Source organism: Herpailurus yagouaroundi, unplaced genomic scaffold (genome assembly GCF_014898765.1).
Source record: "Herpailurus yagouaroundi ecotype Mexico unplaced genomic scaffold, PumYag 140, whole genome shotgun sequence".
Taxonomy (NCBI): domain Eukaryota; kingdom Metazoa; phylum Chordata; class Mammalia; order Carnivora; family Felidae; genus Herpailurus; species Herpailurus yagouaroundi.
Genome location: NW_024412395.1, coordinates 60,386,720 through 60,393,372, shown reverse-complemented (window position 1 = coordinate 60,393,372; position 6,653 = coordinate 60,386,720). Strand labels below are relative to the sequence as shown.

The following is a 6,653-nucleotide window of genomic DNA, read 5'->3' as shown; positions in this document are numbered from 1 at the left end:
TGCTCAGTGTGGTCTTCAAGCCGAGAGCCGGTCAAAGAGGAAAAACAAACAGTTGGCTTGACGACCTCCAAGAAGAGTTTCACTCTGGCTTGCCTAATATTTGAAAGATCCGCCCCACCGCGCCGCTTGGCATTTCGGTGTTGGGACCTCGGCGGTTGCCAAGAATTTTTGCAGGGGCTGGAGCCCCGAGGCCGAGGACCGCGCGGAGCTCGGGTCGGGACGGAGCCTCCTCTCCCTCGCTGTGCGCGCACGCCTGGAAAGGCGGGATTTAAAGGCAGCGATGCTGCGGGAGACTCTGCAGTGGCCACGGGCCCCCGAACAGTCCCGCCTCATTCGCCCTAGTGTGTGTGCCTCGCGAGTCCCTGCCTGGTAAACCGTCCACCAGCTTCGGCGCGCGGCAGTGGTATCGGCGCGTCCAAACCCCCGGGGTCGTGGGCCGCGCCAGAGGGCCGGGCCCGAGCGCAGCCCCGGCCGGGCGCGCCCCGCGGGCTCCAGGCACACGCCCCTCACCTGGGCGAGGCAGGGCGCGCAGGCGCTCAGCGCCGGGGCCGCAGCCGGGAGCCTCAGCCCCGCGCCCGCCAGAGTTGGACAGTTCCGGGGCCGCGCCGGGCCGAGCTGTCGCCGGCGCCGCCGCCACCGCCCCGGCTGCAGCAGATAGCGGGAGAGCGTCTGCGCGGAGCTCCAGCGCAGCCCCGGCGGGACCGCCGCAGCCGCCGGAGCGCGAGCAACAGCTTCCCGGCCGGAGGAGCCACTGCCCCACGCGCCAGCGGCCCGCGCGCCGAGGTAAGCCCCGGGCGCCCAGCCCAGCCCGTTGCCCCTGGGACCCGCGCCGCCTTCCTGCCCCGGCCCGCGCGCCTCCTCTCGGCGAGCGGGCACCGGGGCGCGCCGCCCGAGGGAATGGCCGGGAGCCTCCCCCCCCCCCCCCCCCCCCCAACCCCCCCTAGAGTTTGCACTTTGTCCGGCGGTCCCACTTGTAGAGGAGGATGCCTAACCGCCGCTTGCCCGGGCTGTGGCGTGAGGCTCCTGTGAGCCCCTGGAGTTAGGAGGAAGGCGTGGAAGCCAAAGGAATCAAGGAGTCCCCAGCGTGGGCTCCAGGGCTCGGATTCCCAAGGACGGAGGGGAGGATGGAGAAGGGTAGAGGACAAGGAGAGTGCCCCTCTGTGGTTAGCCGCAGTGCCTCCGTCACTTGAGCTTGGAAGTTTGGGGCTGGGCGTCTGTCTCTTCATTACAGGGAAATGGGTAGTTTGGGTAGATGTGGGAGGAAGATAGAAGTCCACACTTAGGGTTCTGAGAAAGTTCTGCAGCTGAAAGAAGGTGAAATGGGGGCGGTGAGGCAGAAAGAAGGTCCCCAAAGTTTGCACTTGCTGGGAGCCTGGGGTGGGGGCGGGGGCGCTGGGTGAAGGTGTCAATGCAAGATGGGAGGACACTGTGGGACTGCGGAAGGGACAAGGAGAAGGGGAGGGGGAGGACCATCTGCTTCGCCACTGTTATTTGCGGGGGCCCGTGGGGAAGAAGGGAGAGCTGGCAGGACGATGCTTCCCCGAAATGTTTCCCCAGGCTCTGGAGGACAAACAGTTTTTATGGTGAACCTGGATGGGGGAGTGTTGTAGTCCTTCAAGGAAAATAAATTGCCATCAAGCCCCGGCCCCCATGAGTACAAAATAAACACAGTTTTGGAATGCTCTCAAAAGTTCTTGGATTAGGAAACGTCATCTTCATTTTCATGTAGAGATGTGGTTTGCATTTCTCTTCGGGTTTGCTTTGCTCAGGATCATTACACCAAGGTACATGCAAACTTTATTAAGATGTAGCAAAAGATGCTCAAATAGAAATAAAACATTTGCGTGATAGGGTCCAGCCTCAAGCTTGGAAACTGGCAGCTTCAGAACAATGCATAAGCTGTAGAAAATACATTTATCAAATTAAAAAGAAGGCTTTTCATAAAGTCAATAAGCTACATCTTAGACAAAGTTAAAGGTTTTGGCTTGAAAGAGCTCCCTTAAATATTTCAGGACCCTATTTCACCGGTTTTCATATCATACTCCTTTCATCTTATTTTGATGCATATGTGCATTGAGTATGTGCTGCCTCTTCTCTGTAATAGATACATGCCCTTAGAATGCAAATACTGCATTGCAAGTTCTGTTGTTACTTAAAGCTTTTGAGGTGGAAAAAAAATGTTTATTTAGTCAAACTGTTGGTTGTAGTTCAGATTCTGTATTCCCATAAATCAAATATTTGTGGATTTATAATTTACACTGCTACTCATTTCCAAAAATGATTTGAGGAAGCTTGGAATGAAAACCACAAATCAAATAGCTATTCTTGTAGATCTCCTTGACCTCTCATGGATGCGTTTGTAGTAAAATGCTTTTGAGAAGGTGAATTCTCCTAACAAAGGAAAAATTACTGCTCTCCCTGGAATCATCCTAGTGAGATAAATGTTTTGCAGCATAATTCCATTCCTTATGTACTTCATTTGCATTATATTATTTTATGTTACATAAGTAATGATGTCTTTATAGAAGTTTAACGGCTAAGCAGCACCTATATTAAAGAAAACAATGGTGATATTTAATAGCATTTTACCAAATATACAGATTCACTGAGCAAAAAGAGAACAGTGAACTTAATGTATCCTTCTTGAACGGAGGCAGAAAGGGAACCAAGGGAGGTGTCTCCTCTGCAGTCAGATGAGAGAAGGAACTGTCATTAGTACTTGTCACCTAAACATGGCCAATTAGTGAGACCTGTCAGCAGTTAGAAGATAACTTTACCAAGCGTTAACTATCATTAAGGATTATCAAGGTATATCAGGTGTTCTCAGCATTCTTTCTCTCAGGCTAGTGACCTGGCTCAGAGAGAAAAAAAAAATCCTGCAAAACAAACATAACTCTGAAAGGTAAAATGTCTACTCAGCATAATGCTTGTGTGGAGCTCCCACCATGGAAGAGATAAGAATCTTCAATTGCTAGACCACCTCCCCTTACTTTAGATTTTTTCTTCCAGCTGAATTTGAAGATATCATTGCATGATTTTTATAGCAATTTATATTAAAAAATACGAGCAATTAGTTTACTTCTCACAGGAGTAATGGCTTCATTCGTGAAAATCTTTGCTCATAGAAGTAAAGAGCAGAATTGGCTTTCTGCTGTTCCTGGAAGATCCTATGTCTTCCAAGATCTAAAGAACAATGAGTGTATTTGTCCCAATTTCCCACTGCGTTATACTTCTGTGTTTTTATTGTGACTCCCCCCACCCGCACTATTTCACTGTCTCTATTCTGCCATGTCCCCTAGTTCTGTCTCCTGTGTCTCAGTATCATCTTCTTATCCTACCTTTTCTCTTTCATTTTTTTTTTTTTATTCGGCAGTTCTGATCCTCTTTGCTTTATAGATGATCTCCTTTTTGCTTTTTTGCATGTTACCTTTTATTCATGGTGTCCCTTTATTAGTGCTGGATTATTTTCCAAAAGTGGGATTCCTAAGTCTACTTTCCTTCCTAAATTTTGTATTGACAATTTGAATTAGCTGTGAGATGCCTCTATATTTCTCTCAAGTGCCTTAAACTAACAGGTCTAAACTCTAATCAACATCTTTCTTGTTACAGGAAAAGAAGTGACTGCCAATTTCTGTATTCCCCCCCCAGTCACCCAGGACCTTCCCAATAGCTTTGCTTTCCAAATATAATTTCACAGATAAGTTCTAAGGACTCCATCTCCATATGATGTCTCATAATGCCTTCTCCACCTTTTTATTCCCACAGGGACTGTCTTTGTTCAGACTCTTATCCCTTTCTAGAGACTACACTAATGTCTTCCTGACTAGTTTCCCATATCCAGTCTCTCTCATTTCCAACCCATTTTACACTTGGTTTGCAGAATAAGCTTCTTAAAGCAGAGCCAAGCTCAGACACTGGCTAATGAACTTTTCCCCAGTGGCCTACCAAATACCATATGAACCTCGTCTCTGACATTTTATAGACCCTTTGCACTCCAGGCCAAAAGTAGCTCCACATTTTTACTCTCATCTCATAGATTCACTTTCTCATTCATTCATTTGTTCATTCACCATTTTATGGATATCTGAGTGTCTGCCGCATGCCAGGCACAGCTGTAGGTAGTACTTTTGGAAATACCTCTTGTATTAGCTCAATGATATGCTTTATGTGTTAATTTTCAATGATGGAATCCACTGTTAAAATATAATCTTATGTGGTTGAAATGGGGCCCCAGCAATCCCATTGACCTCCCATCCCTACCCTTAGTAGGGTCTGAGGCATCGTCAGAGTCGTGAGTCTCCCTGAAACTATTGGAAACACTGCTCTAGGCAGAAGGCAGTGTTCCCTCAACACACAGCTGGCTTCTGAGTTCTCTGTCTGGGCTTTGGCTGTTCCCTCTGCCTGGAATAGGCCCTCCCACTTCCCCATTACCATTTCCAGCTGTCAGAAAGTCCATGGAGTTGCTCTGCATGTCTCTAAACTCCAGTTTCTGCTCCTCCAAACCCTGTAACATTTTGCTTGGCCTCTTCTTGGAGCACAAGTCATTGTATTCCTCCTATATTTGTGCTTTCTGCATTGTCCCCTAAGGGCACCACACCAACCTTGTCTAACCTCAGGCCTTCCTTTCCTGAAGTACCCAGCGGGGGGTTGGGGGCTGGCTTATTGTGGGACATCAACAAGTAATTTAATTAGACTGAATTCTACCTAGTTCTCTAGTCCCAACTTCTGCCTGTAATAGCTCCTAGTTTTAACAACCCAGTGAGGCTCTTACAGTAGAACCAGGGCTCTCAAATGTGAATATGCATCTAAATCACAAGGAGATCTTATTAAAGTGCAGATTCTGGTTTAGCAGGTCTGACTTGGGGCCAGAGGTACTGCATTTCTAAGGGATTCCCAGCCGATGTTGAAATAGCTGATCCTTGAACTTGAGTAAGGTAGTAGATAACTTCACAGTTTGGGGAGTTTCCAGCAGCTCCTGCCTCTCTGTCTGGTGATTTTCCTACAGTTAGTGCTTGCTTCCATGTTACTTTCTATGCTGAAAGTATTTGAGGCCTTGACATGCTTCCCAAGCCTGAGTGGAAGCTGTGGTGATGTCTTTGGAGTTTTTCTTCATTTTGCTGAGATAGTGTTGCAGTGGCTAGTTCTCCCTAATTTATTTTTCTCTGGCCAATGATATTTCTTTGTTATATATTCCTTCTTATTTTCTCATTATATTCAGATTGTGGTGGTTCTCCTTTCTCACTCTGCTATGATTCTTTTTCTTTCCTATGCTCTGTCTGGTTCTTAAAATTCTCTTCAGCTGCCTTGGCTGACTCCCTGCCCCAACTGTTTTCCTATTGCTTCCAATTTTTTTTTTTTTTTTTTTTTCTGCGAAAGGAACCCTGATAGAGGGTGCAGGAGGCTCCAGTTCTTATTCTGCCTTGACTGTGAGCATGAGATGTTGGACAAAACTGTTTCTTTCTGGTATCTTCACTTGCGGATAGAGGTCTACCTCAGCACTAGGATGCATGTGAGATCTTCATATGGGGCAGAGGAGCTGGTTGAGGGAGGAAACAAGGATCATCTGATGATTCTGGTGTTGGTGTGTGCCCCCATCTAATGTTTCTGTTCTAGATAAACAATTTGAACTTTTGTTTTTGTGCTACTCGGAGGAAGACTCATGTATCTTATGGAAAAAAAACCTATACCTTGGCATTCGCAAATCCTGTAGTTAACCCTGGATTAACACTAAAATCAATTCTGGAGCTTAAAAAGTAGTGATGTTTTTAGCTCATCTCAAGGGAATGATTTAATTTATCAGTATTTTTTTAAATCTCCCCAAGTTATTCTAACTCCCAGCATGGGTAGAGAACTACAGTATCTGATCTGTAAAGGTGGTATGGAGTGATGATTAAGAACTCAGCATTGTGCTTAGCCAAACCCAGACTTTGCTACTCACCAGTTTTGAGAGCTTGGGAAGGTTACTTCACTTCTTGGGTCTTCAATTTCTTCATCTGTGAAATGGGTTGACTTGGTTATTGTGAGGATACATGGGGCCTTCGGTGGAATCCTGTGCATATTGTGGTTGTTGAAGAAACAGTAGTGGTTGTTTGTCCTGATAATCATACCATTACAATATGTATCCACTGAATTACTTATGGGTCATTTCGTCTCAGATATAACATTCTTCTCACCCCTGTTTAGTTTCAAGATATTCAGCATAGTATAATCACTTTGAGAAGAAATTTATGAGCATATTTTTCAGAAGTCAGTGAAAGAAAACAGAAGGGGGCATATATATTAATAAAAACCAATCACCCTTTTATTTGTGATCCATTTGGTGCCACATCAACTCTATGATTTCATAAATAGCAGAGAAAGATTAAAACACATATAAACGGATACAAAAAGATGACCAGGCTTTCATACCTACTTCATGAAAAATGACTTTGTTCTTTAATAAAGACATTTCTATAATCAACAAATAGAAAGGGTTGAAATTCATGGGTCTAAGAGAGCATTTTGTTTTGGAAATAAACATAAATGTGTTAAGCATTTACATTTCTGAGTTTATAATGGGAAATTGAACTTAAAAATTAAAAAGCACACACAGAGAGATAACCTGTTCTGTGCAGGCTAAAGCTAATAAACTTTTTCTCCTCTTTTTGGCTGAG

At 45.6% G+C, this 6,653-nt stretch overlaps 1 protein-coding gene across 3 annotated transcripts in view; it reads left to right on the top strand.

Moving 5' to 3' along the window:
- The first annotated feature begins 717 nt into the window (after positions 1-717).
- Positions 718-6,653, top strand: part of ZNF385B (zinc finger protein 385B) — a 415,410-nt gene continuing 409,474 nt past the window's right edge. For all 3 annotated transcript variants that reach the window (XM_040475537.1, XM_040475536.1, XM_040475544.1), the window contains exon 1: positions 718-783. The gene's annotated coding sequence lies outside the window, so the exon portion shown is untranslated. The remainder of the gene's footprint in view (positions 784-6,653) is intronic.